General features: G+C 36.5%; 1 non-coding gene across 1 annotated transcript; it reads left to right on the top strand.

Moving 5' to 3' along the window:
- The first annotated feature begins 14,360 nt into the window (after positions 1–14,360).
- On the top strand, positions 14,361–14,467 carry LOC111878703 (small nucleolar RNA R71). The gene has a single exon (XR_002845854.1). It is a non-coding gene; the product is annotated as a small nucleolar RNA R71 (small nucleolar RNA).
- Positions 14,468–14,761: the final 294 nt, after the last annotated feature.

Genomic DNA, 14,761 nt, shown 5'->3' with positions numbered 1-14,761 from the left:
GTATATACATATACATATATATATATATATATATATATATATATATATATATATATATATACTACCTAATAAATAAAGAACTTTTTGCCACATTTCCTCTTCTCTTTCATTTGGACGCATGAAATTTTCTAGAATTTTTCAATTTTCTATTTTCCACTTTTCATTTTTATGTATTTTTTATTTTATTAAATTAAAATTCAACATTTAATATGTAAGGTATTATATATAAAAGGTATTTATTAGAAAGGGTTTATATATGTAATGTACTCAATTTGAAAAGTTTGAATTTATAAAAAAAATAAGAAAAATTTTGAATTGTTAAAATTAATGAGGTTTTAATGTATTGAATACATTACATATATAAACCCTTTCTAATAAATATCTTACATATATATTACCTTACATATTAAATATTGAATTTTAATTTAATAAAATAAAAAATACAATAAAATGACAAGTGGAAAATAAAAAATTCAAAAATTCTAGACAAATGTCATGTGTCCAAATGAAGGAGAAGAGGACATGTGGCAAAAAGTTTCTTATTTATTAGGTAGGATTCAAACTTTTCAAATTGTTAAAATTTCATATTTTTTTTTAATAAACTCATGTAATACATGAGTCTCACACCTAGTATGTATATATATATATATATATATATATATATATATATATATATATATATATATATATATATATATATATATATATATATATTCTCAAATTCATACTTTGAATTTTATGAGCTGTGAAATAATCTAGGATTATTAGACAGTTGTTGTTGTTTTTTTAAAACCTTTAAAGACTAAATGAACCTTTTCTCTATTTCGATATTTTAAGAATAACTTCTCCTTATAAAAACAATTTCGAGATTACTAACAAGTATTTTAGGTCTAATTAAAAGAATTTAAATTTTTTGTTGGAAAACAATTTCAAATCTTTTTTTTTTGAACTGGCAAATAAAATAAATAAACAAACAGACATCTAGCAAGTAAGTAGAGGCTGTAGAATGAGTACAAGTAGAGGAATTAAAACTGACAGACTACAAACATGCAAATGGATTAATACACCAATTATACCACACCATATTAGAGTTTTCCTTCCTATTTTCATCTATAGGAACAATGTGGATTGAATGATATCAGCACATTTAGCTGGGGGCATCTTGGAACCATTAAACACTCTGTTATTCCTTTGTTTCCAAATGCCCCAAAGAACACCATAACAAATCCCCAAGAGCAACCTCCTTTTAATTTGATTATTCAACCAATTGTTGGCAAAATCCAACAACTCAACCACGGTTCTGATTGGGGGCATCATCACACCACACCATTTAAAGATCCAGCTCAGTACTTCTTTTTCATATTCACACCCAACCAAAACATGATCCGAATCTTCCTCCCAGTCATCACAAAGACTACATTTTATATCTCCCACGGAGATCCTACGTTTTACTAGTGCTATATTTGTGGGAATTTTCCCCAGCCATGCCCTCCATATGAAGCAAACCACCTTTATTGGAATTTCACGAATCCATTCGAATTTCCTCCTAGAAATAGGTAAGCTCCTATCCCAGATTTTTCGTAGCGCATTGATAGCAAAAATGCCATCCGAAGTCAGCTTACAGGTCCAAGATTCAACAACAGAATTTGTTCGTTTACATAAAACATCATCAGATGCTATGTTCCTTTTTTCTCAGCTCTTTACATACCCCGACAATATTTTCCAAGTACTTGGTAGTCGATTATTAGCATAATAGTCATCTGGTTTTGAGTTCAAATTATGTATACCCTTAATAACAGCAGCCCAAATTATTGATGCTCCAGTCCTCAATCTCCACCACCACTTAACCATTAAGGAGATATTCAATGATTTGATCGTTCCCACACCAAGACCCCCAGCCTCTTTGGACGCAGTAACGGTATCCCAAGAAACCCAGTGGATCTTCTTTTTGTCTCCAGTATTTCCCCACAGAAAATGCCTTCTAATGCTTTCAAGTTTGTCAATCACCCCTTGAGGTGCAACAAATAAAGAGAGAAAATAGGTGGGCAAATTCCCCAACACCGATTGCACCAAGGTCAGCCGGCCCCCGAATGAGAGATTTTTGGACTTCCATTTCGAGAGTTTCGCATGAAACTTGTCAATAACGGGACTCCAATGTTTAATAAGATTCATGTTTGCCCCTACGGGTACCCCCAAATAGTTGAAGGGTAGTTTTGCCGGTTCACACCCGAGAGGTCTTGCACGCCTTGTACCCTCTTGCATACTTACATCGACTCCAAAGACTCGTGATTTGTTGAAGTTCACCTTTAAGCCCGATGCAACATGAAAGCAATGAAGAATTCCAGACAAATTTTTGATGTTATCCTCCGACCACTCACCAAGAAATAACGCGTCATCTGCGTATAGTAGATGAGATATGACCGGCCCTCCATTTGGAATTTTAATTCCTTTAAAAACACCATGTTCACATGCTGCCCTCATAGATACCGATAGTCCCTCCATAGCAATGATGAAGAGGAAAGGGGATAGCGGGTCTCCTTGCCAGACACCCTTTGTGATGGGGAATTCATCCGTCGGACAACCATTGATGAGTATTGATGATTTTGCAGATTCCAGACACCCCTTTTTGCAGATTTCAAATCTCTTAAACTAAAAAAAATTTAAAGTTTAATTAAATGAATATCCATTAGAACTAAACCAACTTAAATGATTTTACAATAAACGCGAAACCGACCAAGTTTTGATGTTATGTTCTTTGCACATTACATGTTTTTCAAAAAGAACAATTGCCATTGTTCATATATAACAATATCTTGCATAGTGGTAAGAAACATATATAAAGATCAACAAATTATTATCATGATTATGTAATGAATGATCTAACATAATCGATCTTTTGGTTAGTCAATTAATCCTCAAAATATTATCAAAGTATTTAGAACAAAAATTCAAAAATTAAAACTAATGTTTACAACATTAATTTCAATTTATATCTCATCAAATGAAAACACACAATTCCACGAATATTCTAATAGCCACTACAGTAATGAATCCATGCAATCATCAAGAATTCTCCAATGGTTATTAATTAAATGGCTTTGTCATCACTTCTTTTGTGGCTCTAACCTTCTATGCACACCATTGAATTTCTACCGCTGGAATAACAACATCGACATCACATTTATTTAAAGAATTTAATACTATCCATTGATTCCATTCCATTCGTAATAGGTAAAAATTATACCCGATTTTTTTTAAACCGACAAATAAAGGATTAATGTTCCACACTCTAGGGTCAATTTTCCAAAAAGAACCTCTATGCTTACACCAAGAGAAGGTAGTCATCTTTATTCTTTCCATTGTACTCGCCGGATTCACTGGGATTTTGTCAAAGATCCATTTGTTTCTAGCTGTCCATATGCACCATAAAGCTTCGTAGAGAATTACATTTAGTAAGCACCATTTCTTTCTACAACTGGACCATCGAGAGATAAAAAGGACCATATCATCCACCGATATAAAGCGGTCGCATCTGATTTCACACCAAGACAGGATCAACTCCATCACAGATTTTGCTACAGGACATGAAAGCAAAGCCTGATCACTTATCTCCTCCTCATCATTACATATACTACATATAGTGACCGGAATGGTAATTCCCCTTTGACTTAATGCCATAGCAACTAGAATTCTTTCATGTTTAGCCCTCCATATGAAGCATAGAATCTTGTATGGGAACACTTTGCACCAATCAAAGGGCTCATCATTTACAATAGGGCACGCTAACTCGATTCATTATCGTAACAAACTAATGATGAATTGATCACCATATAAAAAATCAGAGACCCATTTGTTCATCTCCGGACTCTAGGAAACAACATCATATAATTTCACCCGACCCGGTGGAGAACCCGGTTGACCCGCCCCAATTGGGGACGAGTATTCCCTGCCAAACGGGTATCGGGTACGGGGCCGGGGATCCCCATTTTGCTAAAACTCGGGATGGGTTCGGGGTCGGGTATATATATATATATATATATATATATATATATATATATATATATATATATAGGCTTAGGTTATTCTATTCAAAGTAATTATTGTGTTATTGTATGCATAAATATGGGCCAATCATTTTACTTATTTTAAGAAAGTGATTAATACATATTATTGAATTAAAAATAATCGAAAAATACCATCTAATTTAACTAGAAGGCTATTTTAGTCAATTAATATAGATTTAATAAATGACATTTTCATATTTTAAGGGATCATAGATTCTATTAATTTTAAAAATCCGATTTTACGAATTATAAGGTTTTTAATTCGGACATTCTAACAGAATATGTTTGAGTATGTTCAAAAAGAAAATTATTCTAGAACCATAAAATAATAAAAATATTCGTGAACTTATTTCTTGTAGAATAACAAAATCCCGAACCAGCAATTGAAGAATTAAAACATAAATTATATTAATTCTTATAGAATACATGTAACAATTGCTAAGAATTACATTTAATGTTAAAGAATAAAACTAAAAAACTTTCAAATCAAGAAAAAAAACATCAGGATCTAACAAATACACTAATTTAGTCTAAAAAAATAATGTTGCTAAGAGGCATCGTTCAAATTTCGGATCCGTTCTTCAAACATCAGCTTCTGTGGAAACAAATCCAATGAATAAATTACTGAGAAAATATCCATATTCCATTCCAGCATAATTGGAATTCATGATTCCATTCTTATAGAATCAGAATTTATTTACCAATAATTATATTAATTCGAGGCATTCTAACAGAATATGTTCATGATTATCATAAAAAACATTCTTTTTCTGATAGAAATACTATAAACGAATATTATTAAAAATAGTAATTTGGTATTCTCTTTATTAAAAAAAATTAATAACACAAACACATAATTCAAAACAAATTGATCTTGATGTTCAATATCTAATACCTAATTGATAGAATGATACATCTTCTCAAGTATTTTTTTAATATTTCTCAAAGAAATTCAGAAAACTAGAAAATTTGCTTATAGGTATTTAGACCTACCAACAGTGTCAAGTGCACGAAGAACCAATTCTCAGATGACTGCATAGCCAGCTATTGTATGGAAGATGACAGGATCATCCGGTGATCCTGATCCCTATTAATAATCTCGCGCAACTGAGGACTACTCATTACACTGTTGCGTAGAGCTTCTGGGTCATTGATTAGCTTTTCCATCGTACTTTGACTGATGGATGATGAATCCATGGGTATTGTATTTCTTTAACCTCTGGAAATTCACACAAATTAATTGTAGCAGGTAGATGAGGACGAACCAAGTGAACAGTGTGCTCTGCCTCCAAATCTGTGAATCACAAACAGTAAATCTACAACGATAGTCCCAATTACAACAAATCAAAGCACTTGAGCAAATTTAATCGCAATTATAACATTAATCAATGATTGAATAAGAACTATTTTCAATTTATAATAGCATTTGAATCATCTCAGATTGAAATTACGATGTCAATCATAATGTGTAAACATGTAAACATGCAAATGTATAACCAGTAATGACTTGATGAAAGTAGTATACCATAACTCCTAAGTGTCTGATCGTCTTTGAGAACTGAGAAGGCGACCTTTATAGATCAAACGATGTTGTTCCGTAGGTACATAACAGTGCTTTGCAATCACAGACTTGAAGGATTCGACAGAAGAATCCAAGCTCACATGAACAACGAACTTCGTGATTCCAGAACACCGTATGTTAATGTCGACAGTGTCACTTCCGTCAACTTCTAATCCATCGGTGATGGCCACCGCCACCTTCATTTACCTCGTCTCTGCCTTCAATATCGCCTTGTTTCCTCAAAGCCTTTATATACTACACATACACACCATACGTTAGAACAATACGCATTAAGTACACTCAATTTCAGCATATAACAGAAAACAAGCAAAAATAATCGTACATACTTGAACATGAGCATTATATTTGGTTGGGCTTGTCGAGAGCTCCATTTCTAGGGTTTGTAATTCAAGAGCAGCTTGAGTTTCGTCGTCCGACTCCGAGTCGAAACTGGAACTTGATATAGACTGGAATAAAGGGGTAATGGCGGCTGGAGGGACAAGGTTGGGGTGTCAATTTGTTCAATTTAGGGTTTTCAGAATCGGTTTTTAGATAAAGATGGGAACGAGATTTAAACTGGAGAGATACCATGATTATAAGGATTATTTTTGGAAGTTATTAAACAAATGACTTAATTACCCTTATTTATTTAATTATTTAATTTTTTATTTAATTTTGATTGCCCCACATTTATGCATACAATAACACAATACTTAGTTAAAATGAATTGATCTATATTAGACCATCAGATATAGAGTTCATATATCAAATTATGTTCATAATTCCAAGAGTTCGTCAATCGTCACTCCATTTGACGATCTATATACCAAATCTTCACTTTTCGTTTTGATGTTTATTAGACTTTATGATTGACGTAAACATAATCTGATTATGACATCTGATTTTGATCGCTTATTAAACATGATATTTTTGTGTAAGGTGATTTTAATGTTGATAGATTGGGGATGGGTCGGGATGGGATGGGGATGGGCTGAGAAAAGCCCAAAATACAAAGGGAGTGGATTTGATTCCTCGTATCCGTCGGGGATGGGGATGGAGACGATGTTAGACACTCGGGAATGGGGACAAAGATGGTCAACCTCTCCTCAAACCCGCCTCATTTCCATCCATAATGGATAGCACAAATTTACCCATGGATTAGCAAAGTATTGGTCACAGATTAACGACAGATTGACAGCAAGTTAGTGACAAATTAGAATGGATTAGTGATGTGTGTAAATTCACTTAGTTTTAAACCTACTTTTAATTATAAAATAAACACACAAAGGCAGTGGACCTATCAATTGTGGTATAGCTAAATAAGTAGGGTGTCGAACACAGGGAACGGTAAATTAAAACTAAAAACTAATTATATTTAAATTAATTAATAAGTAGGGGTTTTCTCTAGTTTTACAAGACTAGAAACTTACTAACTATCACTTAAATTAAAAACAAGAAAAGCAAAGAATTAACTAGATTCAATAATGAGAAGGACTTCTGTTTAGTTCAACTCAAATGATCCTATGGTTGATGTTATGGTAATTGTGCAATAGATTAACTCTTTTGTTGGCTACCGGCTCAAGTGATTAGCTTCGCGTTCGCTACACTAACCCTTAGTGAACAAACTATCTCAAACAGTGATTAGTTTTCTAATTTAATTAAATTCACTAGATTAATTATTCGGGTTAATTTAGACTTGCAATAGTTAACTAATTTGGTCATTTAGTTAACGTCTTGTAGATGGTCATCACAAAAGCTCACACATGAATTTACCTAATTTTCTTATTAATTCTAGTTTCATGCTCATTAATCCTAGACATATGATAAAGTGGTCACATAAACATATGAGGTTGATAATCAAAAGATGTTCATACTATTTAATTACCTTCCTATTAACAGAAAATTAATTATCATTCACACACAAGGTTCTTTAGCAAGCTAAAACTAACAAAAATCACCAACATTGAATTAATCCTACCAATAATCAAACCATAGTCTCAATTTTGTATCCCCAAACAGAAGTTTAAGAATTTTAGCTCATGATTGAGGTAATAAATAGCAAATAAACGAATTCTAATTGTCTAGCCATAATGGAAAACAAAAGATTAAGTAGAATGATGAAATTTTGCCTCAAATCTCCTTCAAAATTGGATTCTAGGTTGTATCTTCGTTCTCTAGGGTTCTTCTGGCTCTTCAATCGCAGCTAATCTCTCTAGAAGGGTTCCAGAATTGATAATGTCGATCTGAGAAGTATCTTTATATATGTGAACCGACTCGTCGAGTCCATTGCCGACTCGCCGAGTCCATCTCTTAATTCCCGTATGCGATAAGTCTCTGAGTATTTATCTTCTCGAACATTCGATCGGACTCGCCGAGTAGTCAACCCTACTCGCCGAGTAGATGTTGTTTTCGGTGGTTTTCTTCTTTGTTCAATTCCCGGGCTCCCAATCGCTTCTCCTGCTTCCTTTTGCTTTCGAGCTTCACTTTTGGACTGAAAACATAATTCAAACACTTTTAAGTATCTTTTGTCCATGATATGCGATAATTTAGCTAATAAATGATAAAAAAAATCTATACTTAATATGAGCTAAATATGCTAATATCAAAATACCCCACACTTGACTTTTGCTTGCCCCCAAGCAAAACTGAATTTTAGCACATTAGAATCACATATGACAACTCCAATCTAACACAGCCATTATGCCAAGACCGCAACGCATATATTTGTGTTTAAAAATTTTCCTAAATACCCCCATACTCCAAATACTCACAATCCTCATAAACATTCGCCCACTTATCCCGAACAATGCTCATTTTATGCATCCTTCCGAATCCATCCGCAGAAAACCTCATATCGTCAAGGTATTTTTAGTTGAGCAACCCAAGCATACATAATCTAGAATTACAATTTATTATACCACTATGGAGCTCTTTTGAATTCTTCACTTCCTTGATAATTTGATCATTGAATTTTTTGAATTCACCACCTTTATTGTTTGATTTTTGGTATCTTCAATTTTTGAATTTCTTGGAATTTTGATGTTTTGATCTTCACTTTAATTTCTCCAAAATTCTTCAAACTTTTCTTGCAATTCTCTCTTTTCTTTTCTCTTTTTTTTTACATGTACCTCCCTTTTTCCACTCAAAACCCTACATGCTTAAGCAGGGGCGCTCAACCTCAACCTTTATTGGCTAACGATAATAATTTTCCTGGATACATTTCTGGTACACGATGCTAAACATATTGCATCCTTTGGGCTAAGCAAGGTCATGTTTTTGTCCCATGATTTCACTGGAATAAGGAAGCCACAAATGCACTAGAACGTATATAGGCTCAACTGAACATTTGGGTCTTCATGCAATCATCAACATAACTCTAACATGGAATCCTAATTACTTTTTACCAAAATTTCCTAAATTAATCCCTAAGTCACATTTTTGGTATGCAATTTTTTTTTAAATTAGACCTAAATTAGGATATTAAGATTCTACATTTAGTAAAATGACATCAACCCCCTACCCCACACTTAATTTATGCAATGTCCCCATTGCATATTATGCATGAAAAAGAACAATAAAATAAAAAGGGAATTGGAACAAAATCCCCTAGGATAGCAGTCGCTAGGTCGATATCTCTATTCTTCAACTCCTTCTTCAATTGACTTTAGACATGGAAATGACTCATCCACATCTTGGGCATCAAATCACATGTAGGCAGCTCCAAATAGGCAGGAAAAATAGTGTAAAATCTTCAAGAATCAATAGGGAAGAATAAATGGTCAAGTGGTATATTCAACAGCATCGAATCAGTAGTCTTGTTGGTATAAAATTAAGTGACTCGTCGAGTCATATAAATGACTCGACGAGTATAGTCGCGGACAGCTTCGAAAGTGCGAAAATACAAAGCGACTCGTCGAGTCAGTTAAGTGCACTCGACAAGTAGACCGCTGGGTGGAAAAATTTACATTCTGCATTTGTTCCAGCTCTTGATAAATCTTCAAAACTTCTCATAACTTCTAGACTTATTCACTCATGTCCCTCAGGACCGGACTCGACACCTTAACTCCAAACTCCGCCCTTTCTTGACTCTTTTCCACTCTTTATTTTTTTTTCTTTCTCAAACTCTAAACCCTTTATGCAAGCATTCCTAATCCAAAATCTGAAAGTCATCAAGATAAATTAAATATCAAGCATAAAAATAAAAGTCTTAACTAAAAATTCAAACACACCAAACAAAACAAAAATAAATTGAAAATTGTTCCATAAAACAAAAAAAAACTAATCATCTTCCTCCACATCATGGCCATGAGCAGCTCCACTTCCACTAGCTCCACTCCTCCTTGCATTAATCACCTCATCCCAAGATGGAATGTATGGGAAGTTACCCCCATAAATATGCGGAATATGGAAGTGATCAAAAAGCCGAATGTTGTACTTGTTGCTAAAATTGAGACTCCTCGCCATTTGATCTTGCATTCTCCTCATCACAACATTATACCGGTCCATTGGTACTTCATCATTATCCACCGGAATTACCGACGGTTCCTCCTCCACGTCTCGCTCTCGCCTCGACCTAACCCTCCTTCCCGATGCCTCGGGACCAACCACCGGGTCATCATGCGGGATAGCATAATGACCACCGCCACAATCTTGCCCTCCGAAAAAGAATGAGATTAAAAGGAGGGGCAAGAATCATTGTCATTAAATTCCATGCACCGTGGGTCATCAACCCAAATGAGTTGGCTAGCTGGGCGACGAACATGCCACCATTAATTTTGGAGGTTTTGCGATCCTTGACTGCACCCTCCGACAAATAAGAAGCCAAACACCATGGAATGTTGCAAAAGGTGTTGGATGTGATGATGCTCCAAAGATAAAAGACATCAAGGTTGGACACCTTGTCGTCATCCTTCCTTTGGTTGATGGTGGTGGAGATAAGACGGTGAATGAGACGGTGTGTGGGTGACCTAATGCTTTCTTCTTGGGCCGACTTCAGAATGTATAACTTGTTGGAGATTGTGTTCCACCAACCCGTACTCGTAACACCATCGGGGAACACCTTATGAGAGTGTTCCAAAAAGGTGCGAAAGATAGCAGTCGTAACCAATGGTTGGTCGTAAATCCCCAACCGACATGCAAGATCAATGACGGAGCATTGATGAAACTCGCCCCCAAGGAAAAAATTGAAACTCGCGGGGTGATAGCAATCGTCTCCTCCACGGAAAGACACCATGGAGAAAAATTCCCAGCAAAGTTCCCTGTACACCGGCTCTTGAATTCTAAAAACCCGGCTCCATCCATCACAAAGCATTGTCTCCCCCTCGTATGTAAATTCCTTCAAAAGACAAGGGGCCAACTCCTCCTCGTATTGGTCAGTCTACAACCAATCCCAATCAACCCTGTTCGGTACATAAATCTCCTTCATCCGGACCTCAGCCAACTTCTTCTTCCATCTTGTCATTGTTGAAGCCGATTCAATTCGAGGAAAATTCAACCAAGGAAAATCTCCTTGGTGTCCACTTGAGCTTTGTCCTCTGTGAAACATTTTCCCTGCAAAACAAAGAACACACAACCCAGAAAACATAGAAAATCATCAAAACCGATTACAGCTGGGTCCCCGACTCGACTCGTCGAGTCCATGAACGACTCGGCGAGTCGTACGAATTACACGAGTCAGTCGACGAGTCGATCAAAATTCGACCATAAAACCTGGAATTTTTCTCAAGGGTTTTGTCCATGGATGTTTCTAATATGTATTAAAGGAGAAATAACCATCCAAAACAACATAATTAATACTAAATCAAAACCCTAAAAATTCACTAAAATTCAAAATCGGGTATTCTATGAAATTGAAACCCTAGATCATCTAAAAATCATGGCTTTAACAGAATTAAGGAAGACATTAAGTACCTTTGGTGATAAAATTCGAAAATCTTGAAGAAAGAGTGAAGACTTTGATGAATGCTTGAGAGAGAAAGCTAATGGGGGTGTACGACGAGTGACAGGGGGAAATGATCTTATTAGGGTTAAAAACCCTAGTTACCAGTTGTAAAAATTCATTTTAAATTTTTTTTTTCTGTAAATAAAACCGACTCGTCGAGTCAGGGTCAGACTCGGCGAGTCTGGTCGCGAATTTATACTTACCTGGAATCTGAATAGGCTCATTGAGTCAGGGTGAGACTCGGTGAGTCACTTGCAAACAATTCAGAAAATAATATCATTCTATCATTAAAAACTCATTCCACCCCACACTTAGTTCATACGCACTCTCAAGCAGTCATGTCTGATGATTTGGAAGATGAATAAAATCCTAAAAACGAAAATCAAACTAAAATGAAAAAGATGAAAGAAAGAAAACTTTAATAACGGGTTGCCTCCCGCCAAGCGCTTCTTTTTAAGGAGTCGTTAGCTGGACTCCTTCCCTTCTACGTTTCATCATTTTCCTGCATCAAGAACGCACGCCCAATCTTTTGCGGTTTGTACTTTGTCTTGTAAGCGTGTATCTTCTTCTTGTAAGCCCGTCTCAATTCTTCTCTCTTCTTTCTCATAGCATCATCTTCAGCTACATGGCTTTCCCTTTTCCTCACCTTCTTCTTCTTTACCCCATTTTCTCGCACCCTCTTTTGCACTTCCTTTTCCTTAAATCGAATTACTTCATGGTTGGTGAAAACTCGGGCTCGAGGCTTGGTAATGAGTGGGTGATCAGCATCATCTCTCCTAACCCTTAACTTTTTCTCTTCTTCATTGCTTTCCTCCTCTTCAAGTGGATTATCCTCATCATTTTGCATTATCGTGTCAAGGCATGCTACATGAACGTGTTGAAGATTACCATCCATTCCTCCTTCTGCTATTTGATCTTCTAAAGAATTAAGGAAAATCTTCTTGTCCAGAACATGCAGAGAGCTGGTAACAAGCAGATCTAAACTGTCCAAAATGTTGAGATTTTCGATTGGACTTGTCGAGTCCATGAAATCGACTCGGCGAGTCGGATCGTATTCCTCACATCCCACTGCGTTTTCTGATTCAGTTCCCTTCATCAGCTTTTCTATCTCCTCTAAGTCTTTGTCAACATCTTCATTACCTCCAGAGGATAGCAAAAACTTACTTGGATCTTCTTCTTGCAAGAGTGCAAGTTCTTTTTGTAGTATCTCATCATCCAAATCAATGAATGAGATCTCTTCTTTTCTTCCTTCTTTTTGCTTGATCCCTGGTAAAGCTTTAAATACCTCTGACTCGTCTACTACCCTCAACGTTAGTGTGGACTCGCATACATCTATCAATGCGCATGCGGTGTTCAAAAATGATCTCCCCAAAATAATTGGAATTTCGGGGTCTTCTTCCATATCAAGTACCACAAAGTTCACGGGAAAAATAAATTTGTCAACCTTAATGAGGAGATCTTCACAAACACCTCTTGGTTGAATAGTCGTCTTGTCCGCCAAATGGATCTTCATATTAATAGGCCTTGGCTCCGGTAAATTCAGCTTCTTAAAGAAAGAGAAGGGCATTAAGTTGATACTTGCACCCGAATCGGTCAACGCTTGAGTGATAAGTACATTTCCAAATTGGCAAGGAATTATGATGCTCCCCGGATCGCCCTTCTTTTCTGGTAGCTCACTCAATACTATCTCCGCGACTTCAACTAAATCTTTTCTAGCATCAAAGAGACCCTTTAGCAAGTTAAAGTACTTGGGTGTTTGAAGCATTGTTTCCACAAATGGAATGTTGACTTGAAGTGCTCGAACATGCTCCATGAAAGCCTTGTACGCTCTAACATTTTCACCAGGCATGGCTCTGATTGGGAATGGCAAAGGGGGATTGTAGGGCTTTGAGGGAATAACAGTTTTGTCATCAGCGCGTGGACTCGTTGAGTCCATTAGAGGGACTCGGCGAGTCTGGTCGGTTTTAGCTAGAGCTGACTCTTCTGCCTTTTATGTATTCACGTTGGAGATCTTCTGTACAGGTGTGAAAATTTCTTCATAGCTGGAAGTCATAGCGTTCACATTCTCCATTCTCGGATTATTTTCGGTGTTACTTGGAAGTTGACCCGGTCTTCTCTCGTTCACTTGATGTGCAAGTTGTCCTAGCTGTTTCTCAATATTGAGAATAGATGCCTGCTGATTCCTTAACATATTCCTGGTCTCTTGTATTGCAGCATCATGATCATTATGTCTTTTCTCGGACGCGGCTATAAATCTAGTGAACATCTCTTCTAAATCGACTTTCTTTTCCATTACCGGTTCTTCCTTTTGATAAAATCCCCTCTCTTTCTGCTTGTATTTCTCCTCCTTAGCCTTCTTGTATTCTTCATATGGGAGCCATTCCTTCTTTGGTTTCCGCCAATTCTCATCGTATCGATCGCCGCTTGAGTAGAACACTTGAGCTTTCTTGTTTCCATTTTCATCTAAGTCACAATCCTTCGTGAGATGAGGCCCTCTACAGTTCTCGCATCCAACTCGAATAGCATGGATTGTTTGATCCATTTTTGTCATTCTTCTATCTAAACTATCGAGCTTAGCCATCATCGCCGCCATGCCATCATTTGCTGAGTTCACTACCCCCTGAATTACTTCATTTCTTGGATTTTGGTATTCTCTAGAATGCTTAGAGAATTCTTCAATTAACTCCTTGATTACCGGGGTGCCTTCTTTGTGAGTGGGCCTTGCGAGTCGAGCAATTGCCGTGTGGTGACATTGACTCCATCATAGAAGATGGAGACCTCTTGTTGGCTATTGAGGTCATGGTGTGGGCAATTTCTAAGAAGACCTTTGTACCTTTCCCAAGCCTTATAAAGAGATTCTCCGGGTTGCTGCTCGAAGTTAGCAATGGCTTTCTTCAACTTAGCTATTTTGGAAGGCGGGCAAAAGTGGTCTATGAACTCTTCTTTCATCTTAGCCCATGTGGTGACCGACCTGGGAGGAAGTGACTTGAGCCAATCCTTTGCAGCACCCTTGAATGTGACTGGAAGCATGCGAAGTAGTTGGGTCTCGCGTGATACATTTGGTACATTGAAGTAGTCATCCACATCATTTACTTCATCCAAGTGCTTGTAGGCGTCTTCGTGGTCTTTTCCATAGAAGGGAATCTCCTTGAGTTGGGCGAGGATATGACCCTTTAGCTCGAAAGTAGCGGAAAC

Source organism: Lactuca sativa, chromosome 9 (genome assembly GCF_002870075.4).
Source record: "Lactuca sativa cultivar Salinas chromosome 9, Lsat_Salinas_v11, whole genome shotgun sequence".
NCBI classification, from domain to species: Eukaryota; Viridiplantae; Streptophyta; class Magnoliopsida; order Asterales; family Asteraceae; genus Lactuca; species Lactuca sativa.
This window is presented reverse-complemented; position numbering and strand designations above follow the sequence as displayed.